General features: G+C 34.5%; 1 long non-coding RNA gene across 1 annotated transcript in view; it reads left to right on the forward strand.

The window, feature by feature from the left end:
• Positions 1 to 266, forward strand: part of LOC147361816 (uncharacterized) — a 429,777-nt gene extending 429,511 nt beyond the window's left edge. Inside the window, exon 4 of the long non-coding RNA XR_015137664.1 lies at positions 113 to 266. This is a non-coding gene — a long non-coding RNA (uncharacterized LOC147361816). The remainder of the gene's footprint in view (positions 1 to 112) is intronic.
• The last annotated feature ends 11,535 nt before the right edge of the window (positions 267 to 11,801 follow it).

The following is an 11,801-nucleotide window of genomic DNA, read 5'->3' on the forward strand; positions in this document are numbered from 1 at the left end:
AGATATTCAATATGTATATCTATATCTATATAGATATTGATATGTATATGTATATCTATTGTATTGGATATTCAATATGTATATCTATATCTATATCTATCTATCTATATAGGCCATGCCACATGACTTGCAGGATCAAAGTTTCCAGACCAGGGATGAATTCTGGGCCCCTGCAGTGGAATGTGGAGTCCTAACCAATGGACCTCCAAAGAAATCCCTAAGATCTATTTTTAATACAATTTTGCAAATAGTATTTTTGCTTAGAAGACAAATGCATAACAACTAATTTTTTTCTGCAAATCTGGCCTTTAACATCTAAACATTGTACTCCGCAGATTATATGCAGCAGTGCAGTATGTGCATTCTAATAGAATTTGACAATTTTAATACTGAACTACATTCATATATTCCCACCAAAAATGGAGGCCAACTTTGTGTTGTTTAGAATTTTTCTTTTTTTTGGGTGTTGTTTTTCTACTTTTAGAAGCATCATTTTGAACTCCCACTCCATCAGATTCTGTTCATTCAGAACAATTTTTAAGAAAATCAACTGAGGTTTTAAGATTACCATTTTCTTTTTATTTATTTATTTATTTATTTTATTTTTTAACTTTACAATATTGTATTGGTTTTGCCATATATCAACATGAATCCACCACAGGTATACACGTGTTCCCCATTTCCTTTTTCCTCTCTTATATTACCTGTAATTTCATGATGGTAGAAGTGAATCATCACTACAGTTAGAATTCATTTTATTTTCTCATGGCACAAATTCTTTTAGTGTAGCAGTTTGTGGGAGACAATTAAAGGAGGGATTATCGGAAATTGTAGGATTTGTTCATCAACTATAAATGCAAGTGTAAAAAAAGGGTTGTTTTAGACCCATTTTAAACTCTACAATATCAAAATTGTCGATTCAATTGATTTTCATGCAGCTTTTCAATAGTATAGTGCAGATTCTAAAGACAGATTAGTTAAACAAGAGCCTTGACTCTACCATTTTGCTCACTCTTTGACCAATTTGTTTAACCTCTCTGCCTAAATGTCCACAACTGTAAATTGAAGATAATAATAGAACCAACTTGGCATCCTACAGAAAAACTCAAACAGAAGAATACATTTGAATCAGTTCTAATGAGGTGGATGAAACTGGAGCCTATTATACAGAGTGAAATAAGCCAGAAAGAAAAACACCAATACAGTATACTAACGCATATATATGGAATTTAGAAACATGGTAACAATAACCCTGTGTACGAGACAGCAAAAGAGACACTGATGTATAGAACAGTCTTATGGACTCTGTGGGAGAGGGAGAGGGTGGGGAGATTTGGAAGAATGACACTGAAACATATATAATATCATGTATGAAACGAGTTGCCAGTCCAGGTTCAATGCACAATACTGGATGCTTGGGGCTGGTGCACTGGGACGACCCAGAGGGAGGGTATGGGGAGGGAGGAGGGAGGAGGGTTCAGGATGGGGAACACATGTATACCTGTGGCGGATTCATTTTGATATTTGGCAAAACCAATACAATATTGTAAAGTTTAAAAATAAAATGAAATTTAAAAAAATTAAAAAAAAAAATGCCAACCTGCAATACTTAGAAACTCTTGAAAATAACAGCCTTAAATGAAGAATAAGGTAGTCTGGTAGTCCCATCTCTTTCAGAATTTTCCACAGTTTATTGTGATACACACAGTCAAAGGCTTTGACATAGTCAATAAAGCAGAAATAGATGTTTTTCTGGAACTCTCTTGCTTTTTCCATGATCCAGTGGATGTTGGCAATTTGATCTCTGGTTCCTCTGCCTTTTCTAAAACCAGCTTGAACGTCTAGAATTTCATGGTTCATGTATTGCTGAAGCCTGACTTGGAGTATTTTAAGCATTACTTTACTAGCCTGTAAGATGAGTGCAATTGTATGGTAGTTTGAGCATTCTTTGGCATTGCCTTTCTTTGGCAATTCTTACAGCTGTTAGGAGTTTATTTTATAAACAGACAAAACAAAATTAAAATGATAAATCAAGTGGTGAATTCTACAAGTAGGACATTGAAAAAATAAGTGTATGTAGCATAAGGAATCTGCAAATATACAAATACTAAGACAAACAAATAAGCAAATAACAATAACAAAGAGAACAAATCTAATCCCATCTGATAATGGTAGTATTTGAATATTTTACATTTTTCTATTGTACTCTCACCTTAGAATTTTATGCTTCTCTTGAGATATCTACAAATCAAATATTGTACCATTATAATGGACATGGAACATGGAAATGTTTATATAATGAACATCTATGAACATGGAAAATATCTGCTTTAATAGTATTGTCAAGCCAGTCCATAAAATTTCTATTTTGAGGGGGGACATGTATATCTTATCGCTTTTGACCATTAAAGAAGTGGTATCTTAGTACCTTTAAGGGCAAATTACTTGAATGTCTGGTGATCTAATAATCTAACATTCAAGTGTTTTGTGTTTATTTTAAATGAAAAGAATGAGAAAACAACTATAGTAAACTCTATTTTACCATCCTCTACCAAATAGAGTCATTAGAATAACTATCACACAACACTGTCTCCTTAAACCAAACAGACCAAAACCCTTATATGGTGAGTGCTCATTTTTATTGCTTTTATAAAAAATAAAATATGTCCAATTGGGAGCTGATGAATGAGGCAAATGGTTTCATAAGGAATGATAAAGACAACACCAGCATCTTTCTTTTAACCATGGAGCTATGTCCAAAGTCAGAATGTGGGTGGCTGGCGATGTAATATCTAGTACTTTTCATTCCTATTACTCACAAAGAAAAATTGAAACTAAAAACTGTACATAATGCATTGCAAAAGTAGTGTAGATGGCAAAGTTAAAAAAGTATCAAATAAGCCCTGTATTAAATAACTGTCAAATTGCCTTTTGTACTTAAAATATTACTGCCTATCCATATGCCATTTATGATTTCCCACTTTAAAAAAGGATTTTTTTCAGCCAAGCCAGACTGACTCTCAATTATTTTATAAAAGGATGCTTCTTTTGTGTCTAAAACATGCAAGAAAACTCCACATCTGGTCCTTACATAAATAATTGATGAGCTTTTCCTTTTCTGCACAAGAGTATAGTATAAATTTGAGAATGAGAAAGTAGCCTTACATTTCAAACACTAGAATGGGACAGAAATGAGGCCTACTTTCTCATGTTTAATATATGTGTTAATGATGACCATAATGTAATCATAAATGGCATTTAATAGGCTGTATTATTTTATTTTAAGCTAAGTTCAAAAGGTGATTTAACAGTCATTTAATACAAGGCTTATTTACTACTATCTTTTATTTTTTTCTAATTTGATGTGAACCATTTTTAAAGATTTATTGAATTTGTTAAAATATTGCTTCTGTTTTATGTTTTTGTTTTTTGGCCATGAGTCAGGTGGAATCTTAGTTCCCTGAATAGGAGTAAAACTCACACCTGCTGCATTGGAAGGTGAAGTCTTAACCACTAGACTGCCAGGGAAGTCCCTGATCTATTGCTTTTCAATAGGGGACAAGGTAAAAAAAAATCCTGAGATAATCCATAACCTTCCATTTCATAAACAGTCGCACTGAGTATCTAATTAATAGAATCTATCTTTTAAAATTGTGTCTTCCTTTTTATTTATACTTACTTCCAGTTTATTCTGATTACCCCATACTTTCCCTTCTTCCTTCTCTGTAAATTGGTGTTATTTTTTTAATTATTCTTCTTATAGTTGACAAATACAGCAATTCTAGGTGTTACAACCACCGGTGATCATATTCAGAGGCAAAGAAATAAAAGAAAGAAAAATAATTAACTTATTTGGTCTACTTTTTAAAGTATGAGATAGCCATATATTTCACCCACCCCAATAATCTATCTCTGTAACATATGTCTTGTTACATTGATTTGGTAAAAAAGGCCACCATAGTATCCCAAACCCATCACTGCTCAGGGAAATGGGAATAGCATGATTGATTTAGACTAGTTTGAAATTTGTCATTTATCAAAGATAGGGACATCTTTGATGAGCTATGGCTACCTGAAGGAAATATACTGGCTTATGACAAGTAAAGAAGTTGAATATTTTACGTGTAGTCACTAAATAATGTGTATTAATATAGACAGCATAACCTATCATTTAAAATTTAGATGATTTTATTAAATCCAAGCTCAAGACTGAAGTGATGTAGGTTCTGCACAGGAAAATTTTAGCTGAAGAAAAGAGAGTGTTCCAAGAAGAATATATAAGAAAACAGTCATTAGTCTAAATAAGAGTCAGTATTGCAGAAGGTTAGAGGACGAAATATGATGATATTTGACAGAGTTCTATTGGATAAATAGATAATGCATATTCAAAAAAACTTCTCAACATATAACATCAGAAAAAGACAGATCTTAGGAAAGTTTTCAAGATTCCTGTGATTTAATAGAGGACAAATCAGCATAAAAAGCAAATAGTTTCAGATAAATAAATAATCTTGATGTTGAGATGAAAACCTGGAAGAGAAGAGCAAGCTAGAAAGTTAAATTTTTCATCATTGGTAATGAAAAAAGGAGAAACTTCAATTTTATAGCAAAGACAAAGGTCAAGGAACAATCACTATGTGGGTAATCTACAAATATCTAAATAAATTATCTGAGATATTAAGTGGTCAGGAATGAAAGTCAGTTGTATCCCTGATAGTGGACACAAGGAGCTGCAAAACCTGGATCAGGATGAGGCTAAAACTTGAGGTTATTATTTTTATTACCATGACTATGAGAAGAAATGACATGTAGAAAAGCAGATAGCACCTGAGCATCCCTGAAGTAGAGCCTGAGATGGCGAGAGAGATGAACAGGTCTAGGCTGGTGAAGAAGCTCATAAAAGTATTGCATAGACTTTTGACATATGGTAGAGTTTACAAACATATTTAAATAACCACCATCCATTTTTTACAATATTGGAGAGTACATTAATGTGTTTTATAGTTTCATATGTGTCTTAAAGACAGAATTTAATATCCATAAATATACTTGCATAGACTTTTGACATCCTCTAAATATATAATACATTATCAGTACATAATTTCCCTGTTTATAATGCAGTATGATGTACATGCAATTTTTTTTACACCTTCAGATAAATAATGTGCTTATAATACTTGAGTAAATTTATTAATAAAATTAATGTTCATTCTTAAACTTAGTATAGCATGATTTACCTTGTTATCAACATTAAACAATTATACATTTTAGAAATAATTTATATTTTATTTGTAATGCTCTATTAGAGCAATATTCTATTTATAGGCTCAAATTAAATTTTCTGGGCATTTTGCCCACATACTATTTGTGTTTATCTCCATACTCTAAAAACTGAAGGGCAGCTTGCTATGAAAGAAACATAATATGTAACACACATTCAAAATATATAAACTTACTATATTAGAAAATAATGCAGTATAATAATTATCATATAAAAAGTATATCTAGCTCTTTTAACTCTCTATGACCCATCTCCTAGAGTAATGGAAATAAAAACAAAAGGAAACAAGTGGGACCTGATTAAACTTAAAACCTTTTGCACAGCAAATGAAACTATAAGCAAGGCAAAGAGACAACTCTCAGAATGGGAGAAAATAATAGCAAACAAAACAATTGACAAAAGATTAATTTCCAAAATATACAAGCAGCTCATACAACTCAATACCAGAAAAACAAACAACTCACTCAAAAAGTGGGAAAAAGACCTAAATAGACATTTCTCCAAAGATATATAGATGGCTAACAAACACATGAAAAGATGCTCAACATCACTAATTATTAGAGAAATGCAAATCAAAACTACAATGAGATATCACCTCACACTGGTCAGAATGGCCATCATTAAAAAGTCTACAAACAATAAATGCTGGAGAGGGTGTGGAGAAAAGGGACCACTCTTGCACTGTTGGTGGGAAAGTAAATTGATACAGCCACTATGGAAGATGATATAGAGATTCCTTAAAAAAACAGGAATAAAACCACCATATGACCCAACAATCCTACTCCTAGGCATATACCTTGAGGAAACCCAAATTGAAAAAGACACATGTACCCCAATGTTCATTGCAGTGTTATTTACAATAGCTAGAACATGGAAGCAACCTAGATGTCCATCAACAGATGAATGGATAAAGAAATTGTGATATATATACAAAATGGAATATTACTCAGCCATTAAAAAGGAATGCATTTGAGTCAGTTCTAATGAGGAGGATGAACCTAGAACCTATTACACAGAGTGAAGTAAGTCAGAAAGAGAGAGATAAATATTGTATTCTAATGCGTATATACCAAATCTAGAAAAATGATACTGAAGAATTTATTTACAGGGCAGCAGTGGAGAAACAAACATAAAGAATAGACTTATGGACATGGGGAGGGGGGAAGAGAGGGTGAGATGTATGGAAAGAGTAACATGGAAACTTACATTACCATATGTAAAATAGGTAGCCAACTGGAATTTGCTGTATGGCTCAGGAAACTCAAACAAGGGCTCTGTATCAACCTAGGGGGGTGGGATGGGGAGGGAGATGGGACGGAGGTTCAAAAAGGGAGGGGATATATGCATACCTATGGCTGATTCATGTTGAGGTTTGACAGAAAACAACGAAATTCTGTAAAGCCATTATCCTTCAATAAAAATAAATAACTTTAAAAAAGAATATATCTCTTTTAAAATGAACTATGAGAGTACGTATATTCCTCTCTTTATATCAAGGACCAGTATAGTAATGAGAGCTGAGAACTATATTTTTCTGACATTCAGAGAAGTTTGTAGATCAAAGGGCGTCTTAGATATCAGTTATTTAACACTGCATACTGCCATTGCTCTGGCTACTGCTGCCCGAATCAGAAAATGTAGGACAATCATCGATGGGCTAAGCAATGGCCTAAGTGTGATCAGAGAGAACTCTTCCTAACAGCATTCTTTGACCTGACCCAGGCTGGAATGCACTTTGATCCTTCTTATTGGGTTGAGGCAATGGTAGAGAAGAAAACAGAAGTTGAAAGAAGGAGACTCAAGCTGTTGGAAACACAAACAAAGAATATTGAGTAGAGTCTGTGTCAAAGGAAGCAGAAGCAGTGATGTGGAGAGATATTTATGGTATTAGCAAGAACAGTCACAGTTAGAAGCTGAGACAAAGGATCTCTGAGTCACCATCACAGCATAAGCAAGGTTACTGGAGCAGGGAGCAGTGTGCTCTGCCTGCTGGAGAAATGTGAGGATGGCCAGCTTGTCCATCTGGGCCACTGGAGATATTCTGGGTCCGGAGCAAAATTCCTGACTTCCTTCAAGTTTCAGCATGAGCGGCTGAAGTGATGACCTATTTTTCTTTATTAATCCTCATAAAAAATTCTTAACTGAGACAGCCTTTATTTCAATCAGATTCTTGGCAGCCTGAAAGAGCCTACCTAACAGAGTCAATATTTAATTCTTCGTTTTCCACACACTTCCTCAAATGACAGAATGAAATTTGAAACTAAGAAACTATAAATTTTTTAACTGTTAAAGTATAAATATCAAAATTCAAGATATGGAGGAACACAGTTTTACCAATTTAAGGGCTAAATAATTTTTAAGTTTAAACATTATTTTGAAGTATAAATTTCTTGTGTTCAAAACAAAAAACAGACCTCTGATTTGGTAGGAATGTCTATATACTTCTTATTATCTCATGAAAGAAGCAACACATGCTGTCCAAAGAAAGACATTATTTTTGCTCATAGTAACCTTTCAAGTCCAAAGTGCCCATAGACAAGAAGCTTTAAATCACAAGTTACAAGTGATGTCTTTAACAGAAAGTTTATAGTGGATCCAGAACTTCTTTTATAAGCGTCTTTTCCTATGATCACCCGGGATAAAAGGCAAGGAAATAGTAGTGAAACCACATAGTCTGCTTTTAATTTACTCTATATTTTTATCTCCAATCTTACTGTCTGTGAAAGGTATTTTGGAACTATCTTTTCTTTCCATGTTTAAATGTTTAACAATGCTATTCCTCAAATTTCTGTAGCTTCATTTCCTAGTTGTAACTATAACTTAACAGTTTGCCTAACAAACAACTTACATGTTTATTCCTGTGCCTGAACTTGAATTGTCTACTCTAGAACATTTTCTCCAACTCAAACATTACACACTTCACATTTTTAATATATAGATTTAGTTCCCTCAGAAAGGCATTTTCAAAAAAAGAAATAGTACTTCAAACTGTACAATTTAAACTGTCCAATATTTCAAGAATGAAACATCACAGCTAAAAGGATGATATAAAAATAAGTAAATGAAAATATTAAGGACAATGCAAACATTCTGACAGCTCATACAAATTATCTATTACTGATGTCTATCTGGATTTTATCTCTAAAAGTTCACTGTGTGTTTCTAAAGGTGTCATATAAAACTATTTAAATTTTAAAAATCTCTTTAATCAAATGACAAGCATATTTCATTTGATTCATTTTATAAAAGCCCAATCATTTGGGCTTTTATGCAGCCATAAATGGTGCCAAAGTCTAAAAAATTGTTTGTCACAATTAGAAGCAAAATACCACACTTTTAGTTTAGCTATGTGCATCCAAATCCTTTTACTATCTAATGTTGGGTGCTAATATCTAATTTAGAATTTAGTCTTCATGAAGGCTGGGTTTGAGCTGAGATCTAGTGGTAGGGGACTTGAGTACTATTATTTGTCTTCAGGCTGCTGTAAATCTATCTGGGAAAGTAAATCATGGTGTGGTATTCTAGGAAATGAGACAGGCTGGAACCTGGCACTCTTTGCTACAGTATTTGTACCTGAACAAACCTCTTCTCCAGCAAAAAAATTAAAAGAAACTATATGGGACATGTGCAGAAAATCTAAACCACACCTCTAGTTGACCCCTTGATATACCCTTACCCTCAACCAGTTTAAGGAACAAGCTTGCCCCCACCATAGGGAGCCATTGAGCAAGGGAACAAGTTGCTTGTTTTCACTCCCTGTCTGCTGCAGCAGGGGCTGCAATAAAACCTTTCCTGAATTTCTTGTCTGGCTTCTAGTCAATTTCTATTGATTGGGGAAGGCCAAGAACTCTGTTCGTTATTAGAAAAAAATCAATTAAAATTCTGGATAGACCATCCTAAAGGTAGTCAATCTGAAGGAGACAGCAAAGATGGAAGCCTAGTTTTAACACTTATGGTATATCTTTTAGGCAAGCTAAGAAGTGGGAAAAGGGAAGCAGGGCACAGAGTAATAATTATTTTTTTTTTAAGGGTGGAGAGACTAAGGAGAAATTTGAAAGAAAATCCTTGACCTTGAGGAGGAAGCAGTTAAAAGCACACAGACTTACTGTAAACCAAAAGGATAGGGGAAGAGTCCCTGATTTTGAAACAAAAAGAGTAAATAGTAATGGGCTCTCAAAACTCACCTGGAAACATGGACTATTGCCAATTTCAGGGCTGGTAATTTCTAGTTATATCTTCAAATCAGAATGTGCCTACTTGGTTTGGCAGGCATCGGTCTTTTCACGGAAAGAGCATAATTATGTTTCAATTGTAGCTTATTTAATTCAACATTATAGGCTGGGCAGCACACAGCTGTACAATGTGATACAGTTAAAAGGTTTAGAAATTTTCATTTTTTACAAAATCTACGATAAAATAGCTTTTTGATTGCTACCCTCCTCCGATATGAAGATTCCATGCTCAGTTTAAAAAAAAAGAGACTACTCAAAGGATAAATATGAACAGAGTGTAGTAAGCATACCCTATATGCAAAATAGTTCCAATTAATGATTAGTATTTTTCTTTAAATTTTCTGTCAGTCTTTTACCATAGTTGAGATTTTATTTACTTCATATATTTTGATTTTTCAACAACTATTTTTTTTGGTAAGTTCTCTTCCCCTTTTTTCATTTCTAGGAAATATTTGTTGCCAAATGAGTTTACTTATATAGGGGTTCTTAGAATAGCCTCAAGGTATCACCTAGCTAGGGTTCCAGACAAATGACATCTCATCCACCCAAGCTCAAGGGTATGAACATCCAGTTAAAACAAACTGTAGCCACCACTTCCCTTATTCAGAAATAGTGTCTTAAATTATCTTCATCATCATTCTAATGGATCTCACATTCATGAGTGTTGCAGCATCTCCCCTCCTGACCAGTTCTGCCCTTTAGATCTTTGATTTTTTGACCAGTTCTGCCCTTTAGATCTTTGATTTTTTTTTTTTTTTTTTGGCTGATCTTTGTTACAAAGTGACCAAGTAAATTTGGAGACACAACTATTAAGATTTGTTGTTGTTTATTTTGGCATCAATGTCATAGGTAGCAACAGGAACCGGTCTCCTCTGTCACAACTTTAATATTGATATCATGTGTAATATCACATCATACCAAAAGGCTGCTATAAATATTCACACTGATTAAACATCCCTAGTACGAAGACAAACCTCCTCTCCTATGGTCTCAGTGAAGTTTTCTATGGTCTCAGTGAAGTTTCAACTCTGAGTGTTTTTTAGGCTCAGTTTCTCTGACACCATCTAAAAACAAACCTTGAGATATTCTAGAGGAAGCATTTAGGTAACCCCACATTCAGCACCAGACAATCAAAATTCCACAAGTATGTTGATTATTATGCAGTCATTTCATTAAAGATTGAAAATCAAGGGCTTGCTACATTTTCAAAGCTATTTCATTAAAAGGTAGAGACTCTCCCTACAATACTTTATCCAATCTTCTTAATTTGGTTTCTCGTAATTTTATCAAGGAAAGCACATTTCTAACAAATATTATGCCTCAAGTGTTGGTCAGAGAAAAAAGATGTCTGAAGACAATCTCTGAAATATGGACTTTTGACTGACAGTCTCAATATATGCATTACTGATTTGTACTACTGTCTCCCCCAGAAGTATAGATCAAACCCTCACACATGTGCATTTTTAGCATGTCTGTACTTAAATATTTCTAATAAATTATGGGTTATTTAGTATTCTCCCAGATATTAGGGCAATCTCTCTGTGGAGTGCAACTTCCTGAGTATCTCATCAACATTGACATATACAGGGATCTAGTCCACGATGTTCTGCTTAAGACTCCTGCCTAGGTGGAGGAATAATAAGACAGAGAGCATGGACAGATAGCTGATGCTTCTGATAACGGATTATTCCTTTCTTTCCAAGAATATGGGCATACTGTCCAGCCTCTCTTGCAGTTAAGTTATCAGTTCAGTTCAGTCGCTCAGTCATGTCCGACTCTTTGCGACCCCATGAATCGCAGCACGCCAGGCCTCCCTGTCCATCACCAACTCCAGGAGTTCACTCAGACTCACGTCCATCGAGTCGGTGATGCCATCCAGCCATCTCATCCTCTGTCGTCCCCTTCTCCTCCTGCCCACAATCCCTCCCAGCATTAGGGTCTTTTCCAATGAGTCAACTCTTCGCATGATGTGGCCAAAGTATTGGAGTTTCAGCTTTAGCATCAGTCCTTTCAAAGAATACCCAGGACTGATCTCCTTTAGAATGGACTGTTATAAAGCCAGTGACAAATTCCAACCAAGGAGCTGAATATGACTTATAGGTGACTACAGATCAGACAGTAAAAATTTCCTCCTTCCCTCTTACTCTGCTTATTGTGAGGTACTTGTTGAGATGATCATATCACAAAACAATGAAGCCTGGTCTCTGAGAAATACATGGAGAAGAACTCCCCTTTTGTCCTCATTGGAAATACGGTGTGACTGAAAACTGAAATGTTCATGTGTTGAA

Source organism: Bos grunniens, chromosome 12, assembly GCF_055505025.1.
Source record: "Bos grunniens cultivar Pamir isolate PY7600 chromosome 12, Bosgru_T2T1.0, whole genome shotgun sequence".
In the NCBI taxonomy this organism is placed as follows: domain Eukaryota; kingdom Metazoa; phylum Chordata; class Mammalia; order Artiodactyla; family Bovidae; genus Bos; species Bos grunniens.